Source organism: Rhinolophus sinicus, chromosome 3, assembly GCF_057876585.1.
Source record: "Rhinolophus sinicus isolate RSI-liver-muscle chromosome 3, RSI-T2T, whole genome shotgun sequence".
In the NCBI taxonomy this organism is placed as follows: Eukaryota; Metazoa; Chordata; class Mammalia; order Chiroptera; family Rhinolophidae; genus Rhinolophus; species Rhinolophus sinicus.
The window spans coordinates 141272533-141300331 of record NC_142503.1 but is presented as its reverse complement, the minus strand read 5'-3'; positions in this window follow the sequence as shown (position 1 = coordinate 141300331).

Genomic DNA, 27799 nt, shown 5'->3' with positions numbered 1-27799 from the left:
TTGTCCTATAGTTTATTCTATTCTATGATTTCATTTTCACTGTTTCTCGTCCTTAGAAATTTCTAGTAACAAGAAAGCCATGTTAATAATGAGATCAGGAAACTGACTAAACATATACCGTATTTCCCTGAAAACAATACCTAAACGGAAAATAAGCCCTAGCATGATTTTTTCAGGATGCTCGTAATATAAGCCCTACCCCAAAACTAAGCCCCAGTTAAGATCGTCAGCCAGACGGACACATTTAGTACATCCATTGCAACACACGACGGACATATTGAATTATAAAATAATAATATTAATATATAATTAAACATAAATAAATAATATCATTGACATTAATACTTAAAATAAATGATAATATAAATTATAATTATTTGTAAATACCCAAGTGGGTGCCTTTGAACGAGAGGTAAATGCCTACGTAAACAGATGAACTCAAGATTTATTGCCAAATGACCAATCGGAGTACAGACACAACGCAGGAATAACGTGCGCACTTGATAACGAACAGATAAGGTTGTGTCTAATATGAATCTTCATAATTCGATACATCGTGTGCTATAACAGACGTACTTAACGCACTCATGTGAAATAAAGAAACATTTTCTGCATTTCGGTGCCTGCAATTTCTCATCGCTTTTGTGTGAACCATCATTCTTAACTCATCATTTTTGTTGCCACTCCTGTCTCATAAGTCTTCACTTAACACTTGATTTAATGGTATATTGAAAGGGAATAATATTTTGACCCTCCCACTCCCCGACAAAATGAGTGCAAAAAAAAGAGCTATTCCATCAAGTACAAGAAAGGAATCGTGGAGGACTCCTGGGGCAAGAATCTTACGACTTACTGCAAAGAGAAGAAGTTGGATTTCTGAATGGTCCGAAAATGGCGAGCAGAGTATAATAACCTCAGTCAACGATGGATGAGGGAAATGCTAAGAAGCACAAGTGTAGATCAGGTCAGCAACCATTATTTCCTGGGCTGGAAGACAACATCTGTGATGGATTGCTGACAGGAGAGCGAAGGCTTCGGTTGTGCATACGGCTGATATTCAAGCATCTGCCCTTGCAATGGTACCACAGCTAGAAATATCCCCAGAAGAATTCAAAGCATCACAACACTGGCTGGATGGCTTCCTTCAGTGATATGCACTGTCTCTAAGAAGATCGACAACACTGGTCAAGCTGGAAGGTACTGAAGTTATTAAACGTGCACTTGCATTCGAGTCCTTTGTTGATGGCATGGACTTTTCTAAATACCAACTCTCCAGCATGATTGCTACTCTGTTTCCCCGAAAATAAGACCTAGCTGGACAATCAGTTTTGATGCATCTTTTGGAGCAAAAATTAATATAAGACCTAGTATTATATTATATTATATTATATTATATTATATTATATTATATTATATTATATTATACTGTATTATAAGACCAGGTCTTATAGTAAAATAGGACCGGGTCTTATATTAATTTTTGCTCCAAAAGATGCATTAAAGCTAATTGTCTGGCTAGGTCTTATTTTCAGGGAAACACGGTATGGATGAAACTACAGTGTTTATGGGCCAAAGATCTCAAATGACAATTGATCAGAGGAGTGCCTTGTCAATCTACATTCCCTCCACTGATTACGAAAGTGCTCATGTTACCTGTATTTTGGCAATTCGTCTGGATGGAAAGAAAGCCCCGCCTCTAATCATCACTAAGGGCAAGAAAGATAAGGTTGAACGTGTTTCAGGCATTTATGTTCTTGAAACCGAAAAAACCTGGTGCACACAAGCAATTATAAAGAAGTGGGTTGATTCAGTGCTGCCACTTGTTTTGTGAGGTGGCCAAAGAGGTCTGCTAGTCTGGGATTCAGCCAGCACTCACTGCGTTAAACACATGAAGAGCTTCCTTGCAGAACGAAGAATAGATCAAATAATGATTCCCTCAGGAATGATTGCCTATCTCCAGACTCTTGATATTGCAATAAACAAGGCATTCAAGGACCATTTGCACATGGAAATCAATGACTACATTGAAAATAGAATGGAGAGAAATCAGCGTGGAAACTTTGAGAAGCCTAGCCTGCAAGAGGTCATGACTTCTTTTTTTTTTTTTTTTTAATTAAATTTATTGGGGTGACAATTGTTAGTAAAATTACATAGATTTCAGGTGTACAATTCTGTATTACATCATCTATAAATCCCATTGTGTGTTCACCACCCAGAGTCAGTTCTCCTTCCATCACCATATATTCGATCCCCCTTACCCTCATCTCCCACCCCCCACCCCCCGCCCCCGTTCTTTATCCCAAGAATTCATGGAATAAAATCACTGACAGCCGTGTTGCCAATGCACTACGAGCAGGCTACAAGGACAAGAAGTGCTCATTTAAGGAGAGCTCTGTTGCTGGACATGAGAGATTGGGGCCAATGGTTCTACAGGAAGTGGAGTCGCAAGAAATTCAAGCCAGAATTCGGGGTTTGGAGAGTTATGACGATGTTCCAGAAGATGATGTGACTGTATTTGAATAAATGTAGATTTTTGTACATGGATAAGTGAATAAATGCAGATTGTTTACATGAAAAAATAAGACATCCCATGAAAATAAGCTTTAATGCATCCTTTGGAGCAAAAATTAATATAAGACCCGACCTTATTTTGGGGGAAATACGGTACAACATGTCACAATATCTTCATGCCTGCGATTAGCATATATCACTAGAAGTTTATGTGGCAAAGATTCTCACAACTTTCATGATTTAAGTCCACTCTTCTGTGAAGGTGAACTGGATAGTGTGAAAATCTGTATTCACTTTCAGTGGAGAGGCAAATGATAATAAATTCCCTCAGCAATTGTACTGAAAATATAGAGTCTACTTACTACAAAGTTGATGACATATAGGATACTGTATTCACTTGAGCAACCAGATGTTCAAAATTGCCACGTTGGGGAAGGTTTAAGAGGGTGGTACCCATGGAACTGGTGTCAGTGTCCTGGTCATCAGGCTTACAGGACAGAGAAGTCACTTACCCACTGGAGTTTTTGGAGGTTTTTAGAGGTGACATGAGATGGTGGGACTGGATGAATACTGTGAAAAATCATGCCATGAAGAGTAGAATGTAGCTTACAAAAATTTGGTTGCAAGTTTACACTTTTGAGCTGGTCTTCAGATGTCACGTCTCCTCTCTTCTTTTTGCCAACATTATGGGGTCCGTAAAGTTTCCTATGGGAGGCAGATGGTTTCTATACTCATATCACCATAACAACTCCTGTTCCACAGTAAGTAACAAGCATGATCAGGAAAGACAGATGGAATGAGCCTGCAAATGCAAAACATGCCCCTCAACTTAGAATTCTTTGTCCCTGGGAAGGGGTTCTTATCTGGAAATTTAGTTATCTTCTTGTGAACTCCTAATAACTCATAACAAACAGCTCTCTCACATTAGCCTTGCTTCTTGAGAACTTAGATTCTCTTCTCCACATCTACCCGGAACCAAAGATAAATTCATTCCATCCTTCAGTGACCTGGGAAGAATCGGCATTTTCTGCCCTGTTACTCCAGATTCTATCCCTACTATAATATCCCCTAATATAAACTGCAACCCCAGCAGATCTCTGAAATTTCAAATAGAAGCACTTTGCGGGTCTGCACTTGCTGACAAATTACCACCCTGATCCCCGTAGAGCTTTCCTTCTTGTGTTTGACCTTCTTGCATGCATTCCTTACTTGGACACTCACTTCCCCACTGCATATGAGCTAAATCAACATACATAAACCTGGCTATATGCAAAACATCCACAAGCAGAAACATAGAGAAAAATTAACAATGATATGACTTTTTTCCATAAAAAAAGTAAAGATCAATGTGATGATTTAAAAATGTGCCTCTAAATAAAAACAAAGTGGAGAAGAAGAGGTTTACAGCCCTCTCTGTCCCTATCTGTAAGATAAAGTATGCTGATTCAAAAAAACAGCACACACACACCCCAAAAAAATAGGATAAATAATATTCATCAGCAAGCAATCACAATTCAATGAGATTATTTATTAAAAGCAATTCTTAAACTTTTTCTTATGTAAAACTATTATATAGACCAAAGTGGGTAAACCTTTTCTGTAATAGGCCAGATAGTAAATATTTCAGCCTTTGCAGGTTATAAGGTGTCTTTTCCAACTACCCAGCTCTGTCACTGTAGCACAAAACAGCCATAGACAATACAGAAATGAAGGAGTATGGCTGTGTTCTAATAAAGCTTTATTTATTGCCATTGGAATTTTAATTTTACATAATCTTAACATCTCATGAAATATTATTCTTTTTTTGATTTTTTTAATGATTTAAAAATCTAATAAATATTCTTAGCTCAGGGGACATAAGAAATAGGCAGCAGGTTGGATTTGGTCCATGTGCCATAGTTTGCCAACCCTTGAAGTAGACTATCATCTTTTGTTCACAAAGTGATTCTCAAAATGCCTCAGGAGAAACACAGCACAATCTTGTCCAACTCTCCTTGCTCTTTTTACCAAGCAACCTTCTCCTGATCTATAATCTAATCAGTTTGCATGTGGTACTCCCTTGTGGTGAATTGGTTCAATCAGGAAACAAAAGAATGGATTCTAGGAGCAGAGTTTTCTCTCATGGTGCATTAGTAAGTTGGTTTCCAAATTCTAGTTAGTCTTACGAGTTTGTCACGTGTTCCCTTGAGTTTACATAATGATTTAAAATTCCAGATCTCCTATCTGAGAAAGCAAAGAGTACATATAATATGGAGGTAACAGGAGCTATTAAATCCCCCAAGCAGAATCACTCAACATCAATCTATAAATTCTAGTACGTTATTGTCAATTGAAAATAAGTCCAATTTAGGACAAGTTATGAGTTGAATCAATTGCTAGTCTGAACAGTGGTGATTATAATAACAAAAATTAAAACCATAAAACTTTAGTATCTCAAACATCAAACATGCACACACAATCAAAATATGTGAAGACAGCACCTATAGGATAAAGGGAAAATTCCAACAGCCACATGGCCACATGTGTAGAGATAAAGTAGAAAACAAGCATCTAATAAACAAGTGGTTAATAATATAAATATACAAGGGTAAGTCTCATAAAATTAATGGAAGCATAGTTATCCCCAAAAGAATTGTATAATAACTAAGAACCTAACTTAATTTGTGCCAAATCTGCCCTATTACACAGGTGATCAATCATGGAATAATATGAAGCCCATGGTTCCTCAGACCTCGCCTGCTGGGCGGTAAAAATGGGTTGTTACTAATTTTTTCTCGTTCTTTTCCTCCCACACTGTTGAGTCAAACTTATATGAGTCTCATTGTTTTTTTAATGCAATCATTTCATGGGATTCTCTTTCAAGTAAATTCCACTATGTCCACCCTACCAACTCTTTAGACATGGCATGCTGAAATCCTGACACTGTGGGGGGAAAATAAATTTAAAAAGCAAACTTCTGAAATTGGTGGTAGAGTTGAGGTTCAAAGCGAGGCTACTGAATTGAATTAGCTCTGAATTTGGGACAAATTGTTTTATTTCTCTGTGCCAGAAAGCAATAGAGAAACCTTAGAGCTTATCCAGTCCAAAAGTTTTCAAGCTCTTCTTTAGCAAAGAAATCTTTATTTAAAACATGGTTTAACATGTAACCCCAAAATGTAAAACTCGAACAGCATAGCTGTTCCGTTGAAGAGGGGTCAGAGCACAGAGACTCTGCCTACTCTGCCTCCCCAAGGCACCCAAGGAGGCCCCCAAGTCTCCTCCACAGAACCTTAGACCTTTGGGGAGTACAGTCTGAAAAACACTGATCTTACGCAGTCCTCTCATTTTACAAATGAGGAAGCTACTGAGAACATGAAAAATGGCCCTGCCAGCAGCCAGACAGTGCTATTCCCAACTGAACATAAACAACGGATATAAACTGCTCAGACAAGGCCACATTGCTGCCGTGTTTGGAACAAGACGGAGACAAGGTCACTCGGCAACGTCAACAGTGACGAAACATCCCCTCTTCTAGCATGAGAGACTACAACGCACTCTCTTTTCCAATAACAACTCCTCGCCCAGCTTGAATTCACCAGCCTCTTTGATAAAAGGTAATATGATCCCATCACCAAATTGCCCCTGCTTCTCGACATCATCCAATCCAGAACTGGCACTCTCTCCCAATCCCTGCTTGGAATTATCCAACATAAGCAGGAATCCAGAGAGGGCCTCCCACTGGTTCTCCCAGAGCATTCTCCTTTCTGCAGCAAGTTCAGTAAACTACAATTTTGTTTTCACTCCGGGTTTGTCCCTGGTGATCTTTGGTCTCACGCTACTTTATTAGCATTCTAAGCAACCTCCTCAAGAAAAACAGAGCAGCACCAAGGATCATTTGAGAGAAGAGGTAGCTGAGTTCCTACAGTATTAAATAAACATGTTTGAAACAAACAGAAAATAATTCAGACCTTTAACGAACCAAATGCTACCAATCCCGGCATGTTCAGCAATGGTGGCATGGGCAACATGAGCTACCCTTGCTGAAAATCCAGGGACCACTGCTTGACAGTGACCCTGAGGTGGAAAAAAGACCCACTACCAGCTCTGTCTGAAATGCTCTGTGTCACTCTCAACATCTGGAACCCCCTCAGAGATAGACCAGCAGGGTACCCCGAAAAGTCTATCATTGTTTAACCCAGATTCACTTCACAGAAATGCAAAGATTTGTAGATGATATGATTCTACAAATAAAGCACACTGTGGTAAGCATCATTCTGGGCAGGACAGTAATACAAAGCACACTCGGAATGCTCAGGGCTCCAACGCCACAAGCTCTGGGCTGCTGCACTGTCCTTGGTGGTTCTTCTCACCCACACTTTTATAAATAGTCCCTTTATAAATGAGCCTGCAGGAACCCTGACTGATACATGAGACCTCTGGGTTGCTTCTATGTTGAAAGTGAAATGAGCATCACAGACATACATGTGATATAACATATTCAGTTGGGCATCTTTGTATGACTAGAAAGAAGAGTGGGTGTGGTGGCCAGAGGTGAGATGGACTGGAGACAGCAATATAGATGCCTACCGTGCCCACGTCCCCATCTACCTTAAACTGCCCACTATGATCTGGACTTTTCTCTCACAGGAGTGTTTACTGATTGAGCAAAGATAGGTCCAAGCATTAACAATCTCTAATTTGATTGGATGAGAAAAAATATCCTGGACTATTATTATGTTTTCCTTACCAGGAAATTAAAACTCAGAAATGTGTCATCTGGACACTGATGAGACCAAGAGGTACAGAAGTGCAGAGAGTGGCTGAGGCAGATTTTCAGCAGAGAACAATGAGGTCCTGCCCTTCCAGTCACCTGCCTTTCCCACCAAGCCTGCCCTTCCTGCAGCCAAGTCCTACAATTCTTCCTAGGTCTCTTCATTTGGGAAAATAAAAGCATGTTGGGTCTCTAGATTCATTAAAAAAAAAAAGAAGAAGAAAAAAAAAGAAAAGAAAAGATGAACGAAACGCTGTCATCACCCCTTCAGTGATACAAGAACCCACATTTCATGATTAGCAGTGCAGATAAAATTAGGAGAGAAGTTAGCCTACACATGCGACCTCTCCACCCTCAAGGTAAAGGAGCTTGCCCTTGAGTGTCTCATCCAATGATCTTGTGAATCATGCACTAGGCAATCACACCTGAAAACCTCCACCTAGACTAAGGTTATCCCACTCCTTGTTAGGAGGGAGATTCCTCAGAACCATTAGGCCTCCTCCCAGTGTCCAGAACCCAGAGATAAAGCTTCCATGGCAAGCAAAGGCCAGGAGAAAAATTACAGGTCTGACTCTCTCCTATAGAAGATGATAAAGCATCAGAAAAGCAGGATACCTGTGAGAAGGCAGGTTGTGAGAGAGCAATCAAAACGCTATTTAAAGGAATAAAATGGAGAGGAATTAGGGCCAAAGAGGGCTGCAGGCCTCTGCTCCTTGAGCTGGGAGGACAGTAAAGACACCCAATTCCATTTCAGTACAATTCTTTTTAAGCTTCTCCAACACTTCACTATCTTCAATAGCCTTTTCATCTCCCAAGGTCCAGATCAAATAGCTTCTTCTATGGAGGCTTCCCTGACCCCAAACTTCCTGCTCCCAGTCAAAATGAACTGTTCCTTTCTCTACTCTTAATGCATTCCAACCCTCTCTTTACCACGTTTTATTTGTAAGATATGAACATGTCTGCCTCCCTCAAGTGGTCTGTGAGCTTGCTAACGGCAGGAATCTGTCTTCATGATTTCCAAATTAAAACAGTCCCTGGATCATATGGGGTTTCCCTGAAAATAAGACCCCAAAAATTAGATCATGTTCCCGAACATCCCCTGAACATAAGCCTTAGTGCATCTTTTAGAGCAAAAATTAATATAAGACCCGGTCTTATTTACAGGAAAACACGGTAGTAGAAGAATGTCAAGTTCTCACTGAGTTTGACAATGACAGACTCTTGCTATCAACTGGAAATTGGACAGCCCCCCTTCCCTACCCCACACTCAACTTTTCCAGTTATGTCATTGGTGGGAAATTAAAGGAATTTTGAATGCATGTAGAGCTGACTTTTTCCCTGTCTCAGCCCAAAAAGTGGAGCCTGAGAGAAGGGCTTCTGGGAACAGAAGTGGGGATGGAGGGGCTGGAGCAAGTGAACCAGAGAAGGAGAAAAAGCCAAAATAAGGTGTTATCAAGCTGGTCTCCTCTTGAGCAACTGGGGCTCTCTCCCACTGGGGATACTCTGAAGACCCATGTAGAAAGTACTGCATAATTTTCCCCACAAGGGAAAGAAAATGGGAGGATTTATTCATTGGTAGGAAAAATGGTTCCTGGTGCTGGACATGACTGACGTCATTTTAAAAAGCAAGATGCTTTCATGACCACCAGTTCACCCTAGGAGGGGTGGGCCTGTATCACCGGAAGGAATGTTCTTACATAGATGAGGAGGCCCATTAAGTTGTCTAATGCTTTGGAACATACTGCTCTTTACAAGCACAGGCCACTTGGCTACAAGCCACCTATGTTCCTGAAGGCTCTATCTATCTATCTATCTATCTATCTATCTATCTATCTATCTATCTATCTAACTAGCTAGTTATCATCTATCCATCTGTCTATCTATCAATCTATCTATCTATCTATCTATCTATCTATCTATCTATCTATCATCTATCTCAAGTCTCTGTCCCCTTTTGGGGGTGTAGATCCACCATCTTACTGTCACCCAGGACTTTGCTTCTGTCTATAAGTTCCCTTAATAAACTCTTTAATTCTGGAGTGTCAGCTGCTTTCTTCCATTTCTCAGCCCAGTCCTTCTTTGGAGGTCACTTCCAGTACATCTTGGAAAATTTTCCCAATGTTCATATGCTCCCATTACCCATTGGTCAAGGGTTGTCTACGGGATATTACCTTCCTCAGATCTTTAGGAGAGTGGCTATGTCAGAAGGAGTAAATTCTGCAGGTGTCTAGGTGATAGTAGCAGAGATGCCCCAAGACAGAAAGCAAATGATAAACAGTGCAGTTGAGTTGGGGTCAAGTTACACCTGAGTGTAGCTGATTGTCACAGCAACAACTAGAGTAGAAAGGTGAGCCAAGAGGATGTGGGGCAGGCACAAAAAGTATCAGATACACACAACTTATGATAATTTTTATTGGCCTTTGTAACTTTTATGCACCTTAGAGAGTAAATCTAGTTAAGCCTAGCATGAATCATCATTAAATTGTTAACATAAAGTGTTGGGGAATATAATTAGAGTTTTCTCAAGCTTTCCCAGGCTGTGGGTACAGAGTCATAATAAATATCCAAATTTCAATGGCTCTAACCCTCTAGCTTCTAACTAGCTCTAGCTTCGAGCTCTAGTCCTAGAGCTTCCTACAAGCTCCTCCCAGCTATATCTCCAAGCTTCCTGAGGGTGCCTCACATATACTTAGAAATCAATCTGTCAGCTGTGGTCACCATGTGACATCTGCTATGTTCTTCCTCTTCTACTCCAGACCCCTTTTTGTATGTTCTTCTGCAAGCAGCTTCTCCCTGCACCTCTGCTGCCTGCGTCCACCATAAGACCGCACTGGGAGTGTTAACTTCCTTGGTCCCAAAGATGTCAAAGCCTCAGATGCCAAGATGACAATTTCTTTTCATTTTCCTTGTGCCAGAGCCATGCTGTGGCTCATACAGAAATGGGAAGATGCTTCTTTCCTTCCTTTGAGGTCACTCTTTGAGCCAGGAGAGTACAAACAGTGCTGCTTCAGACGCAGTGACTCAGTCACTGAAGACAGCTTCCTCGGCTTTGTAGGAGTAATCCTTCTCTCTCCATTGTCCTCTCTCTCTCCACCCTCCACCACCACTGCCAACACCAACACACCTCACACAAAATGGCCTCCTTCTGCCTTTAACCAAAAATATATGCCCTCATACAAATGAACTCAAAAGGGCCATCAGCTTACAGCCCTTCCCAGCAGTGAACTGTATGTGCCCAGGCAGGCCTGAACTGCAGCAGTGCCCACAGCTTTGGCACAGGCCTTATCCTCACTATTGCAGCAACTATTTGAGACCTTCTATACACAGGTGATTATGGGCCTTTGGGCTTACAATCGCAAGGATGCAGTTTGTGGGGTTGTGTTTCCCATTGCCATAAAATGAAATCTCACCAGATGTCTTAAATAGCTTTTTATCCTGGCGTTCTCTCACATCACTTCACTTTAAAGAGAAATGGTTTTTTGGTTGACAAAGGTACCTAATCTCCAAGTGACCTACCCATCAAGATTCATGTGGTATGAGTAACCCCAGTACACAAAAAATGTTTCACTGGATATATTTTTAAATGACAGAGTTTCCTAAAAGTGAACTTAACGGACACGCAACATCAGTCCCTAATTGTACCTGTAGAAAAAAATGTGTTCACGATGTGCCACAGCTTGGTCCAGCTATCTGAAGAACAATGGCTAATGAAAGCCAAGAGTGAAGGAAAATGGCAATAAAGTGAAGTGACATATTGACAGCTGAGATCTAGTGTGACATCTGTAGGAGGTTCTGTAGCTCTGGAATTAGATTGTTCTCACTTCAAAAGAGCCATCCATGAACTCTGTCAATCAGCAGCTCAGTCATACATACATAACACTCTTTCCTCCATGCGTTCCTCAAAAAAAAAAAAAATTCCTTAAACATGACACTAAGGAAACAATGTATAGATCACATGCATTTTAGTGAAAGGCAGCATTTTTTTCCTCAACTAACTTACAAACTGAGCTTGAATTTTTATCCAACCTTCATAGTGCCTTACTTTTACAAATTGATTCCATGTATTGTTCTCCTTGGACTTCAAATAAGAAAGTAATATCAAAGTCTAACAGAAAATGAAAGCTCTGGTCAGACATTTTGTTTTCTTCTCCCAAGTAAATATTGCAATTGCACTTGCTGGAGGAGCTTATGCTGATGTGTCTGTAAATTGAATATATATTTTTATGAGAAGGTAAGTAGCCAGGAACAAAAAGACCCAAACCAAAGTTCCCCATATGCTCTCTTCCAAGTGACTTCTAACCCACTGTGCAGGTGACATGTTTAGAAGGTAGATGATTTCGTCTCCATGGAAGCTCAGTTTGTGGGCTCTGCTTTGGCAGACTGACAGCTGTGCTAAATAACATTGAAATAACATGTAATAGATTTTAGATTGTGCCTATTGTCCAGTAAGGACATGCAGTGAGAAAAGGCTCATTCTTAAGCTTCATTATGGAGTAAAAAGGCATAGGTTCTTCTTATTATAAATTGACCTTTTTGTGTGCTGGGGAAAGTGGTAAGTACCAAAGTCATTTCACTAATTAGAAGCCATAAGCCCAGAGTAACCACTGTCACTCTTTTCTGGAATGAAACAACCATGCTCAATAATTTCTGGACACAACTCTACCCTAATTTAAAGCTAAAAGTAAATGAAATGCTCAATTTTTCAATGTCATAATAGCAAATTAGAGTAGAATTAGGCGGAATTGGCATTTGGAGTTTGACTATCTGTAGGACTCATGGGCTGCTAACCTCCTCCAGATATTCATTTATTGATACACTTGATTTTCTGTTTTGTTTGAGTAAAGGAGGAGAGTGAGGTTAGTATGAGGATGTCCAAGAGAGAGGAAAGCAATGGAAAGGATGCAGCTGTCAACCCACAAAGAAATGAAGATGAGCTAAACAAACTTGAACCTGAGCACAACAGAAATGGGTCCCAAGGACTCCCAGAAATGATGGTGGGGGTGGTTAAGGAGGAACTGAGTGCCTGTATGAGAAGGCAGAAGTGTAACATCTGGGAAACGTGCATTTTGAAAACATTACCATTTTTGTTCCAAAAGACTGGAAGCTGGAGAACACAGATTACCCTAAATTCCCGGGTTTAAAAAACATTCCCTTTGTCACAGTACACCATGACAAAGGTCACAGCCTTCCTTTTTCCTTTCAGAGCAAAGTTGATGTGTTGCTCAATAATTAACATCCCTGGTCAAATAACTTGAATCTCTTTGCGGAAAACCAGCAGTTTATGATACCATTGGGTAGAGACATAGGAAGGGAACAGGATAAGACAATAAATGAGAAAGATATTTTACATGTCATGAAAATATAAAATAGCATTTCATGAATGTCTCCTCCAGCATGCGTGATATCACCACCATGCACAGAAGGCAGCATCAGTCATATGGAGACAAGCTCCTTTTCTTAACTGAAGAGACCAATTTAGACAAGTATGTATATTGGTTCCAAAAAGGCATTTCAGGAACTGTGGTCTGACATTCAAGGGAGACTGCCCACAATGCAGTCTTGTCACACCATGAGTTTTCTGGGGTCCAGACCAGCAGCCTCAGCATCAGATGGGAGTTTATTAGAAATGCAGAGTCACAGCTGCACTCAAGACCTATCGACCTATTGACAATATCGACAATTTACAAGATTCCAGGTGATTCATAACCACATTAAAATCCACACGCAGCTCAGATGGCCTTTAAAGTTATTGGGAGAGGCCAGAAGGAAGAACTGAAAACAAAAAAAAAAGAATTCTGAAAATAGTAAAACTGGTATCTCACCCATTCTTCCTTGCCACTCCCATAAAGAAAGAAGCTTCCCAAAGTGCAAAAGAACGTATTTTGTGTAAGAAAGAAGGAAAATACGAAAGCATACATGTATCTGTTTATACTTACAAGAAGAAACACAAGACAGATAAAACAGAAGAAGCAAATCTGGTTATTTACAAGGTGTAAGGGACGAGAAAGGGTTAGCAGGGATAGAAGAGGGAGTGACAGCTCTCTAAGGATACCTTTTGGTACAGTTTTGACTTATAGAAACCTGTTAATATTCTGCATAGTCAAAATGTAAAATGAAATCAACAATGATGGGAAAAAGAAAGAAAAGCCCTAAAACTTAAAAGTAAACTAAAACAAATGAACCAATTATATTTAAAGTGAATTCCATAACCACAATGAAGAAGAAAAAACAAAGAACTCATCCTACTCACTTATGAGCATAGTATTTGACTGGCTACCCCTCGTCTTAGGTAAGATTGAGGGATGACAAGACCTGCAAATGAATCTTGAATTCTTAATACATTTGTTTCTTGTACAGATATTGGCAAAGCAATTCTGAAACCATTTTAAATGTATTACATAGGATTACAAAAATGAGTAAGTGTACTGATGTCGGGAGCCAAGGACCAGCGCCTGCTTGAGACACAAACTAATAGCCTCAGGGTAAGAGCTGTTCCCCCCGAGCAGCAGTCATTACATGGGAATCAAGATGCACAGGACACAGGCAGAGGGAGTTCCAGAAAGATACACAGAGGAACGGGCAATGTGAAAATGAATGCAGAGATTGGAGTAATACAGCCACAAGCCAAGAAATGCCTGCCGTCACCACAAGCTGGAAGAGACACAGATTTTTCCCTAGAGCCTCCAGAGGGTGTATGGTCCTGCCCACACCTTGATTTCAGACTTTCAGCTTCCAGAACTGTGAGAGACTAACTTTCTATTATTTCAAGCCACCAGATTGGTGGTAATTTGTAAGCGCAAACCGAGGAAAGCTGCAAAGTAGATGTGTTATTACCTTCACTTTCCAAATAAGGAAATAGAGACATGAAGAGTTCAAATAACTTGCTCAAGGTCCAGAACTAGTAAATAGTGGAGACAGTAAGTTAACCCAAAAATGTGATTCTAAAGACAGCTGTCAGAAATGAAGAAAGAACCAAGTGATAAGCTTGTGAGCAAGGGCTGGGGTTTAACAAAGGAGCAAGAAGCTTTGTCTCAGAATGTGCACGGTAAGGAGTAGGAATTGAACCCCCACCCACAGAGCCAGGACTCTTGAAGGGCTATCCCTCAGTAAAGTGGGACTAGATATGATCTCCACTCACCTGCTCAGAGAAGGTATAAGAAAGCTTGCCTGTGCTCTATATATGGGGAAATGTCTCCCATTAGAAATATCAAGCCCAGGCCTATTCCATACATGTATGTGGGTCTGAATTTACACAACCCATGTGGTGTGGGACTCTCCAGACAAAAAAATTAATGTAAAAATGAGCCCCAAATAAGTGAAATCCCCAGGGTTTCCAGCAAAAGTAAACATAAAATTGATTAGAAACAAGCCTTTTAAACCCCAAAACATACAGAACATTCTAAGACACACAAACACACATACAAATAAATATATTCTGGCTGAAAATGAGCTCACAATAAAAAACTTACAAAACCCAGGGGAAAAGGAGTCACCATGAAGAAGAGTTGGCAGTCACTGCCAGCAGGAAGATTTGTGTGGTCAATAATATAACAACCTGAGAGAGACTATTAACTAATTATGTTTCAAATGATAAAATAAAAGGATTTGGAAACCTAAGGAAAAAAATAGGCATTGTGCAAAAAGAACTGGCAGATCTGAAAATGACTACACTGAACTTCTCGACATGAAAATGTAAAATTCAACATGTGAAAAGCAGATTATAGATGGCTGATGAGAACATAGATGTGAGGTAATCGTGCATCACGGAGAGACAGAGAAGGAAAATGTGTGTGTGTGTGTGTGTGTGTGAGAGAGAGAGAGAGAGAGAGAGAGAGAGAGAGAGAGAGAGAGAGAGAGAGAGATTAAGAGAGATAAGATTAAAAATATCTCATTGGAATTCCAGAAAGAGAGGAATTTGAGAATGAGGTAGAAGTAATAATCAAAATATAATGGCTGAGAAATTGTGAGAATTGATTAAAGATATGGGTATCAGTCAGGATCTAGGCAGAAAACAGACAGCATTCTCAAACTAGGTAATTGAGAAAAGTTTAATAAAGTAACTATTTACGCAGGTGATAATGAGGTTCAAGGAAATTAACAAGGGATAGAGAAACACAGGGGGCTAGTAAGAGCAAGGAGTCTGAAAGTACCAGAAGAGGGATTGGTTACCAGAACTCAGAGAAAGAGCTATGAAGGAGGTTGCTCAGAACAATAGTCATCCCTTCAAGTGGAGGAAAGCAACCAAGCCCTGGTAAATAATAACATGGAAGGAGCCTCAGACTGAGCACATGGACCTCACTCTCTTCGTCCCTTGGAGCTTCCCCGGATGCCTCCCATTGACGGAACTCCATCGGAAGCCAAAGGGCAAGAGAAGATGCAATCCACCGATTAGCCTTCCCAGGTCAGGGCCTTCAAGTGAAAAGGAATAGTGACAGCTCCCCACTGTAGCCCCAGGGCACTTGATCAGTTTTCCTAAACCTGGGATGCCTTTGTAAATAGTCCGTAGGCAAAGTAAATAGGTAGTGTGCTACTTCCTGCCAAAACCTGACAGCCTGTACTGATAGGTGTGTGTATATATACATCTGGTGTGTGTGTGTGTGTGTGTGTGTGTGTGTGTGTGCGCGCGCGTGCGTGCGTGCGTGCGTGCATGTGTGTGTGTGTGTGTGTGTGTGTGTGTGTGGGAGGAGGGAGAAAAAGACAAACAGACAGAGAGACAGTCTAGAAGTAAATATACCAAAATCCTACCATTTTGGTGATTTGGGGTTTTTTGTTTTGTTTTGCTTTTACTTACTACATTTTCTAATTCTTCTACAGTGAACATGGAGTGCAATGATGCAAAAGATCAATCTTTTAATAATGCCGAGTCTATAGAAAATATGGATTCTCAATCAATTCATTCCCCACTAGACTGACACCATCCCTAACCCAGACTACCTGCCTGACATCAGAGCTAGAGACACAAACCAATGATGTAGCTGGAAAAAAAGAAGAAGCAAAAAAGAGGGAGGATGAAAATCAGGTATTGAACAATGGTTTATAAATAGTGAATTTGTATAGCTAGGGTTATATGTAGTCTCCGTTAAGCTCAGTAAAACCTAATCACCCAAATACAGCATGACCAGATTGTGCAGCTGACATCCAGGCCTGTGAAAGGCAACAAGAAGTCCTGTGAAACCTAAGTTGTCTCTTAGATTTCATAGGAATAAATTTATATTTCAAAAGACAATAATGACACTGCATCTCTGACGATCTAAAATGTTTCAAGGAATAGAGAGCTGAGCCTTCACCTTGACCAAAATTGAAGCTTGAAATTACAGGTATAAATGCTTGCTAATTTTTTTTTTATTAATCTATCCATATAGCTAATCATTGCTTGAAACTCAAATATGCATACACTAAGACTTGGGGTGAAAATCTGGCTTTTGATGGATTAGCAGACAGGTCTTCATTTCATCTCCTATTTCTGAATGCTGCCTGGACCGTGACATGTCCCTTGTCCAACTGCAGTATATACACTGGCTTGGATTCAGAGGAGAGAGTGCCATCTACTGCAACACTATTCAAATCTAACAGTTCACTGTGTGTTTGCCCAAACGCTTTCCACTTGATTGTTCCTGTTCAGACTAGCTTGTGAGACTCACCAAGATTTCAGCTGGGGGTTGGAGGAAAGGGAATCTATGGCCACAGAACAACACTTAACTATATTAAAAACCCCAAGTCTTTGGCGAGAACTATTTGTTACTACATTGTAATGCTATTAGACAAGGATAATGATTGATGGAAGTCATTTTACCAGGCAGTCAGACACAAGGGTCAATTTCTTGGAGTTTATATGAGAAATGACATCATCAGCCCAATTTTTTGGTGAGAAGTGCAGAGGATATAAAAGCCAGTAGAGCCAGCTATAAGCCTTTTGGCCCATAAATGGAGCCGCTACCTCCTGACAACCTTACCTGTACCCCTGGAGAGAATACCTAAGTTCTTTCATCCTTTATCTAATAGAAACTCATGTTCAGGTAAAGGAGAGAGGAACAAGCACCACAACTACACCTATGGTGACACTGTATTCTGCAAAAAGTAGACTTTTGTACAGCTCAAGCAGGGCAGAATAACAGGCTTAAGCTTAGAGAGTAGGCCAGCAATGGGCCGTGGTGGGTCAGGAAGGATCACAGAAGATTCCACCAATCGTTGACAGAAAGCTTCACAAGGGACCCTGTGAGATGAATGCAAATGCAGCTGTCTTTGGGATGTGACTCAAAATCTGACTGACATGCAAATGTACATTTACCCCTTCTAGTTCTAAAATTCTATGGCAGATGACACCCACATCAAAACCAGAGTCCCCTGCAATGCAATCAAAACCACAATGAGATGTCACTTCACATCTGCTAGGATGACTATTATTAAAAAGACATGAAATAACAAATACTGGCGAGAATGTGGGAAAAAAAAGAACTCTTGCTCACTGTTGGTGGGTATGTACATTGATGTAGGCACTGTGGAAAACAACATAGTGGCTCCTCAAAAACATCAAAATAGAACTAACATGATCTACCAATCCCACTTCTGGGTATATATCTCAAAGAAATGCAGTCACTGTCTCAAAGAGATACCTGCATTTCCATGTTCATTGCAATATTGTTTACAATAGCCAAGATATGGAAACAACCTAAGTGTCCATTGATGGATTAATGGTTTTTAAAAATGTGGTTTATATGCACAATGAAATACTATTCAGCCTTAAAAAAGAAGGAGATCCTACCATTTGTGACAACGGGTGAACCTAGAAGGCATTGTGCTAAGTGAAGTGAGTCAAACAGGAAAAGAAAAGTACTGTATGATATCACTTATATTTGGATGCCAAAGAAAAAGTCAAACTCAGAAACATAGCGGAATAATTGTTGCCAGAGGCTGTAGGGGTGGCGCAAATGGGAGAGTTTGGTCAAAGGGTACAAACTTTCAGTTACAAGATAAATAAGTTCTGAGGATCTAATGTAGAACATGGCAACTACAGTTAATAACGCTGTGTTGTATACTTGAAATTTGCTAGGAGAGTAGATCTTAAGCATTCTCACCAAAAAAAAAAAAAAAGAAAAAGTCACAAGTGAGGTGATAGATTTGTTTACGTAATAGTGGGAATCTTATCACAACGTATACACATATATCAAATCATCACATTATACACTTTAAATATAGTACAGTTTTATTTGTCAATTATACCTCCGTAAAACTGGGGGGGGGGGGAGGACAGAGTCCCCAGCCTTTCTTACTACTTCATGAATTTCTACCCCATCGCCCACCCAAAAGGCTGGAGGAGCTTCTTCAACAGTTGTGCCCTTGGTTCTATGCCATTTCTCTGGCTGTGTTACATCTCTCATCAGATCCTCTTTATTACAGAATTGAAAACTCAGAGTTTAGAAAAAAATATATATCTCAGTGCCTCCACAAAGAAAGTTAATGTATATAGTAAGTAATTCTAAGATTGGCACGTGCTACACCTTTCATTGCTTTGTATTTCATTTTTTTCTTCCCAGTTAAGAGTCATCTCACCACTCACACTTTCATCCATTCATTTGTTGGTTTTTTCATCCATGTTGAATTCATCCATACCACCTGGCTGTCTCAGCGTGTAATGACCTAGTAGCTGGGGTTTATGGATTTCCAACAGAGTGAAGTATTCTCCATAATTTCAGAGAGAGGGGAAGAAAGATGAAAAGAAAATAAATGAAACAGGAAGGGGAGGGAAGGGGAAACTCTCTCCAGATAACATCCCTCTAATTTCCACTCAATCTCTTTCCTCCCCGCTTGCGTCTCCATCTCCTCACCAACTACTCTTTCATCAACTCAGTGCAACCTGTATTCAGCCTCCACCACTCATTGAACTCTAACTGATGGATATTTGTGCCATTTTATGTGAAGTGTATCACACAGTGACCAGCATATGGTGAAAGCTCAATAATCAACTTCTCTCGCCAAACTCCCTCTAATTCGTAAACTAGACAGGAACTTTCCAGTTCTTCCTTCACTTGATTTTTCTCCAGCAGTAATGTCTCCTTCTCTGAAATCTTTTCCATTGGCTTCCAGGTCCCTTCTCTGTCCTGGAGCTTTTCCTACCTTTGACTACTCTTTATGTCTCCTTTTCAGGCTCCTATCGCCCATGCCTTAAATTAGGACCACTTTTAGTCTTCACCTCTTGGCTGTATACATGTACCCTTGAGGGGTGACTGTCAACTCCCACAAAAGCAACTACAATCTATATGATCATAAATATAATATGGTGCAGTGATGACTAATAGGTCTACGCTTGCATCCCAGAGCTGTACTATTTTCATTCATTTGACAAATATGGAATGCATTCCCACTCTGTGCCAGTTCTATAGTCCTCCCCCATTGGACAGCAATGACCCACAGGTATCTAAACTCAGCATGTCCAAAACTGAAAGCATCTCTCTAAACACACACACACACACATACACACACACACTCACACTCACACACACAATGCCTCCTTCTCTACTTCCTATTTAAGTAAATGACATCACCAATCTACCAAGTCAGAAACTACCAAGTGTGAAACTTAGTAATAATCTTAAAATTGCTTTTCACCCACCCCCACATTTAAATTGCCGTGTCCTGTGAAAGAATTACAAAGCTTCCCCAGGCCTCCCCAGCTAGAGCAACAATGAAGTCATATTAACAATATTAACTCAAAGGCCAGTGAATCTAGGCCGTGCCACCTTTTCAGGTTAGACCTCAGACCCTGTAAATAGACATGCACACACACACATACATATACAGGGAAATGTGCTCATGAAATTGTTCATGCATGGTTCATTCAGCCTGCAGGAGCACCCTATCCACCTGACCTCACCGTGGTCTCCATTGATCACTGATGCTCCTTTCTGGCACCTCCACTGAATGCCCCAAAGCCCTCTTGACGGTGGTGCTTGGAAAGGAGGGGAGGAGGAAGTAAGCAGGGAAAGCCTACCTCTTCCGTTAAAAGTGCCCCAAAACAATACAGCCGTGCACAATTTTATTACACACCTGTGGATAAAACATCTTTTTACCACTAATTTGCATACCCTTGCTCTGCACAGGACCCCAGGCATGAGAGAAATCTGAATGATGGACACTGAGCTGGCGCAGTCATTTTCCTTTCCAACAATTATGACATTCTTTGCAGAGTAAGCTCATCTGCTTGGCTCCTCTCTCCCTCTGCCCTGCCCTGTGGTTCATTGGATATCACTGATTTTCACCTACACCAAACAGGGACAACTGTCCTCACCATACCATGCTTCAGACACTGTGCTGGCACTGGGCACAAATGGTCAACAAGGCTGACATGCCATCATGGAGGCAACACGGAATAGAGGTAAAGGTGGGGGCGCTGGAGCTAAACCACCTGGGTTCACATCCTGGCTCTGCCACTTTCTAGCTTGTGTGACCTTGAGCAAGATACTTTACCTCTCCAATCCTCAGTTTCTCCATCTGTAAACCAGTGATAATATAGTACCTACTATATAGGGTTGTTATGATGAGCAAGTTAGTTCATGTCAAACATCATTGCCTGGCACATAGCAAGTATTATATAAAAGTTGTCTATTATTATTATAGTCTAGTGGGAGACAAACAAATAAGCAGACAAGCCAAATAATTACCATTTATAGTAAGTGCTGAGAAGGAAATAAACAGGGAAGTGCAACACAGAATAACAGGAACAATGAGAGTGAGTATTTTAGACAGGACAAGAGAAGACTCTCCAAGGAGGCAATTTAAGCTGAGACCTAAAGGTTAAGAAGAAACCAACCACACAAATAGCTGGGAGAAGAATATTCCTGGCAGCGGGACAGAAGGAACAGCAGTGCAGAGTCCCTGAGATAGAAAGGAGTTTGAATCATGATACTGAAAGGGAGTTGGTGAGCAGAGCAGAGTGAACCCGGCGCAGAATGGCACGGGGGAGAGACGGAAAATCAGATTGTGTGGCACTGATGGGCTGCAGTAGAAAATTTCAATTTCATTCTATGCTAAATGGAAAGCCATCAGAGGGTTTTAAATGAGGGAGTGACGTTATCTAATCTACATGTTTTAAGATTACTCTGATTAATGTATTGAAAGGTACGCAAGAATAGAAACAAGAAGATAATTAGGAGGCTACTGCCGTCATCCAGGAGAGAGTGATAGTGGCTGGCACTAAGGAGTGGCAGTGAGGACATAATGAATCAATGGTCTAGAGTGTTATCTGCAGAGAAAATGCTGTGGTCTCTGAAACAGGGCAGAGCTGGCTGAAGCATTAAAGGTTAAGAGAAGGTGAATTAACCTCTCTGCCATAACCTAAAAGGGAGAGAGGCCTTTATTTGTAAACATGGTTTTCCTTGGAAGACAAACTATCACTATTGTCTACAACATAAAGCAATGATTTACTGAGAGCCCACATGAGGTAGAGCTCTGGGGTTGGTAGAAATGACTTTTTGTTCCACGATAGATACACAGATGCCTTCTGTTTTTCCTGATACATGTCGCTGTAACCACTGTTTTCGTTGTTTTTTTAGGTCATCAAAATTATTTTTATAAATCTTCCAAATAATAAAAAAGCAAACAAAATAGGTAGTAGCTGTAATAAAAATGAAAGAATTAATTAACATGTTTCAGGTCATTTATAAAGTGGTAGATTTATATTTGATGCATTATGTGTGTTTTATAGTACTTTGTGAACTCTTCATAAGTATAGACATAAATATACAGTATATTTATGTCTATTTTATAAAAATTGTATTATAATTTTATTTTAAATAATTAGATTGATTTTATGTTTTCTTTTGTAAATACTGATGACCATATACATGACTGTTTGTTATGTTATACTCTTAGTCAAGAATGTAGCCCCAAAGAGGTAAATGAAATTTCCTTCATGAGAGTTTTTACAAACCCACTCTGGCAAAAATGGATCCTGTCTATGGTGTCTATTTACTTTTTCCTGGCTCAGAGTCACACATAGCAGAGGTATTGAAAAATCATCATTTAGTATCCTCTTTACCTTGCTCCCAAATAATGGAAACATTCTCTCCCATAATCTCTCTTGTCACTCAAAAAGGAGGATCCTTCTAAGAATAGTATTACAAAAATATTGCAAGCACAGGAAAAATAATCAAATCAAATCAACAGGTATTTATCAAATAACTAATAGGTGAACTCCCTTCTCTATATATTCCACTTCCAAACTGCATTATCTCATCCCAACTGAAAATGAAAATGAAGTACATGTAAAATTGGGCCACCAGAGAAAGTAGTTTATAAAATAGAGTGGGGGGAGTGGAGCTATGGTCAGAGAGAAATAAAGGAAAATAAAAGAAAATCACCCAAACTTAAGGGCAACCGGCATCCTGTCCACTTCTGTCAGGCTGACTTTCAAGATAAAAACTCAAGAGAATTAACATTTGTTGAGTGTGTAAACGTAGGGAACACTAAGCTAATGTGAAAGTTAATGACCATCACAGGAACATCCTATTTCTTGCCATTCATAGAATAGGCAAATTCAGCAAATGGGAGGAATGACACAATGAAGAGAAAAAGCAGAGCCAGTGCTGGGAGATAGGGCAGAGTTTGTGAGAAGTCAATTTTAATTTGTTCAGTCAATGCATGGATAAAGACTAGCAGATGGGAAGCCAGCCAAGGGACTCAGGGTTAAAAATACGTACTTTGAGTTAAATGGTATGCAAACAATAATTCATAAGTATTTGGCTGTTTAAAAATGTCTGAACTAGAAGTTTCGCAAATCCATTGCTGAGCTAGGAATTCTCTATACTACGCTTATAAACATACAAGTGGGGGGACATGGTGGGGGGAGACTGCATGTCTCCAAAATGGTCATCCTTCACGTTTATATGTAAAGGGCGATCTGCTTCTTGGCTGGCTTGATTCTGAAGGATCCATTTCATCCATTTGGTCAATATCCATGATGGAAGGCCTGACTGTCTAAGACACAGACTCCTACGGTCAGACTGGAAACTAGCCAAAAGCACAGGAAAATGACCAAATCTCAATGAAAGCAGATTCAAAATGGCTATTTTAAAATGGGGCATGTCATTTTTAAAGGCCAAGAAAAAGTCAGGTTAGGGTAGGAGAGTGGGAGAGCAGAAGAATGTGGCACCGTTAGGAATCCCACCAGAATAGCAGGAGGCCCTTCCCCAAAATATTAAAGAAAGACCCAGCTGTCTCCCTGCTTTTGCCCCTGTGCCCCTACAATCTATTCTCAACACAGAATCCAAGTAATTCTATTAAACACAAGTCAGGTCATGCCCCTCATCTTCCCTAAACCTACCAATGACTTCTGACGTCATTCAGAGTGATTATCAAATCCTGCAGGGCCCCAAATGGTGAGGACCAAAGCAGAAGGCTCCATGGGACATTTCCCCCTATTTTTGGCTCCCTGGCATCTGTATTTCCTTCCAGGTTGGAGGAAATCCCCCCACCCCCATGGTATTGTTCTTAGTAGGAGGCAGGGCCTACCAGTGGAAGAGGAACTGTTCCCTTTCCCACTCTCTAACCATCAGAGCAATCACATGACGGAGGCGAAGCCAGTCCAGTCTATGTTTTTGTATAATTCCCTCAATATTCAAAGATAGAAACAATTTGTCATAATGGAATCAAGAATGCAGTCACTATCTTGTTGTATGTGGTGGTAGCAGCACCACCAACAGCAAGTTGTCCATCTCCAGTGGTGCCCACAGGAGCATCCCAACCAGACCGTTCCTGTGCATGACCCTGGTGACATTCTTGCCTGTTGAGCTTTCTTTGGCCCCTGCCTGTTTTCTGAGCCTGGATCTGCAGCCTCTCCTTTGATGCTGAGAGTTACTACAAAGTCTGACAATTAAGTTCACAAACTTGTTGCAACGATGTCGCTAACCTTTTTTGATATCAGAGAGATTATTCATTATGAATGTGTAACCAACTGGACAAACAGTTAACCAAGTTTACTATTTGAAAGTGCTGGAAAGGCTACATGAAAAAGTTAAACAACCTGAACTTTTCACCAACAATTCATGGCTCTTCATCACAAAAACTCCCCAGCTCACACAGCACTGTCTGTGAGGGAGTTTTTAGCCAGTAAACAAATAACTGTATTGGAACACCCTCTCTACTTATCTGATCTAACCCCCAATGACTTCTTCCTTTACCCAAAGATAAAGGAAATATTGAAAGTAAGGCATTTTGATGACATTCAGGTCATCAAGGGTAATACAATGACAGCTCCAAGGGCCATTCCAAAAAAAGAGTTCCAAAATTGCTTTGAAGAGTGGACTAGGTGTTGGCGTGAGTGCATAGCTTCCTAAGGGGAGTACTTCAAAGGTGACCATAGTGATATTCAGCAATGAGGTACGTAGTAGTTTTTCTAGGATGAGTTTGTGAACTTAATTGTCAGGCCTTAATTGTATGACTTTCCAATAAATCCCTTTTCTGCTTAGATTAGCCAGAGTCATTTTCTGTTGTTTACAACCAAGAATCATGACCTGTAAGATGATCTTTGTTGCATGTTGATGAGTCTTTGGATATGGAAAGGAGGGACTAGAGTCCAGCAGGACACAGAGAGCCAACTTTCTCTGCATAATAAAGTGAACAGAATTGAGTTTCTTGGCACACCCAAGGGGAGGTGGCCTGGGGTATAAATTTGAAGGAGAGAGAAGTCCGAGTAGCTGGGCTGAGCAGTTTATAAAAGGGAACAGGAGAAACCTCCAATGAGCAGCAAGAGGAAAGGCAAAGGAAAGTGAAATGACACAGAAATACTTTATCTAAAAAGTTTAATCTAAACAACCCTAATGTTTAGAATCCCACCTCCTGCCCTGCATCTTATGTCTCCATAGTTCCTTTTCTTTCTCCTCTTCATGAAGCCTCAGGTGAGATGTCATTTGCTACATCTGAATTTAAAAAACAAACAAAAAAAATTATTTAAAAAAAAATCAAGACCTAAGTAAATCTGACTTAATCAAAAAAGAAAGTTCAGTGGAATATAGGACATGTAGTCTGCTTCTACAGAACTATCAATGGGCCGTGTCACTTGGTTGAGTAATTAATGTGTCTTATTTCTTGCTGGCCATTATTCAGAGATCGATTTACTGAAACATGAAACTTTTGAACAATCAACAAAGAACGCTGTATTTATGAGGTTTACGAGGTGAGTAGTGATAGGGATTCCCTAAGTCCCACGTGAAGTCACTGTATTATACCAGTCTCAGCTCCTGGATTCCTTTCCGTCCTTGTCTCTGTCTGGCTCTGTCTTTTCCTAGTCTCTTTTCCAGGTCTCTGTCTCTTTCTGTCACGTGGGTTTATCTACATCTGTCTGTTTCTGCTTAGTCCATTCCTCATCTCATGTTCAAAAAGGGTTTATTGAACCTCACAAATATGCATACAATATACCAAGAAAACACAGATTCAAAGTAAATGAGAAAGGAAAAGAAAAACAAAAGAAAGACACAAAGTACAGTCAGAAATGAGACTCATACAAAAATGCATACTATGAAGCCCTACTCACAAAGCTACGGGGGCCATAAATTTTCTCTACACTCTCTAGCAGTCACTGCAAAGATGGAAATACAATTCAGTGTCCATAGATAAAGTTATATCAATTGCTCAATCTTCCTAAATCTGCATAGTAACATAATTTAGGAAAATGATGCATCACAATGACACAAATTGTCAGAAGATTCCTCCACCTCACAAATGGGTCTGCCACACTTAATAAGCAGAAATAACTGGCACAGAGTTTACTTCCCTTCCCTGGCTGGAAAAGCTGGTTTCCCAGTGTGCTTGATAGAAGTATTGCTTCACACAGCAGGTAATAAATTTGTGGAATTTATTACCCCCAGGAGAAGGTGCAGGCAGAAAATAGAAATGGACTCAAAATGGGTTGGTCAAAATTATAAATGGTGAAGCCATAAGTATCTTATTTTGTTTGCATTTAATAATATTTTAGACTGTGATTAACCCCAACCCCTTACCTGCTATCCTAACGTGCATCCTTACAGCTCCTTACCTCTCTCATCAGTAAGATTTCTTAATATAGCTATTTATTTACTTATTTATTCATTTATTTATTGATTGATAGAAATACTGTACCTTTTACTCTTTTTAGCAGAAATATATTTCCAATTTTAGTAGCTTTGTTGAAATACAGATAAGATGTTTTAACAGTCTTTACATTTTCAATATATTTTTTATAATGCTACACAACACATAACTAAATTAATAATTCCAAGGCTGTAGTCCCAACTTCTACCCTGCTTTAGAAAAAATTAATTATGCTTTGCCAACTCAAGGGAAGTAAACCTGGCCCTGGTAACATTTTGGAAATTTTCTTATTGCTCAAGGCCCAAAAGGGACGGAGGAAGGTAACTTGGGTTGAATTAAGCTTGAGCAGCACTTTGCATGGGCAAGGGTAGGTTGAAGCCCTATTGTTTTCCATAGCAGCTTGTCCCTCTCTATCCTAGGATCCTGCCAGCATGAAAGAATGGAGATGCATGGTCAATCTTTGCAGAGAACCAGATGGTGGCACCACTCCGAGGTTACCCATTGATGTGCAATGTAGCAGTTCTGGGAACCAGGCACTCTGCAGCCAGAGCTGTGCATGGGATATCCTCTGAAAAGGCTCTGAACATAATAATGATGAGGAACAGGACTCTGTGGGCTTCAGGGTCAATGTCTTCTCTTCAATTTGGGGAAATTCTGGAGAATTTACCAAGTCTCTGAGTGGCTAGGAGGTAGCCAGAAGCCCTAAGAGTCACTTTTTAAGGATAGAAGAACTTCTGGGCACCCAGGGAAGGGATCAACGTCAGGATGACGAGTTTACACCAGGCAGCACTGAGGCTCCCACTGGCGGGATTCTTTGGCCCTCTGAATTCCAGGAGTTGTTTACTGGGATAATTGTAGAGGTGGGAATGAGGGCAGTAAATGTAGTTTTGCAGCAGTAAAGATCTGTTCCTTATATTTGGACTTTTTTTTTTTTTATAACTCTTACCAATACAGTTCAGGCAGATCTCATGACCTAGATACAGACCAAGCAAAAGAGTTCTGGTGCTCTCCTGGTCTACTGTCCCCTTTGTTCTGCTGGGGCTTGCTCTGACCTTCATTAACTTAGAATCTCACCTTGGACAAATTCCTTATCTTCTCTACATTTCTTCCTCATCCAAAACCTTAGACAGTTAGACTGGATTATCTTGAATTTCCGTTCCAGCTCCAGTCACCTTTCCCTCTGCCCTGGGCTCATGGTTCTGTTGTAAATAGCAGAAAAAGTCCCCTGTTGAGGAGGCTCCTGCCTTCAACTGCTAAACTCATACGATGCTCCTAAGTACTGATTTTCCTCTGGTAACAAGAAAGCAACACTCACCTCACCAGACGAGTCTTGATGAAATTCAAAAGCATGTTTATAGACACTAACATTTGTACTAAGCAAAAATTATTTGAAGTTTTTCAGGGACCTACCAGTGAGGAGAGATTTGGGAAAGCTACACAGGCTATTCACTTTCCTTCTCTTTAAAGTGAAGATGA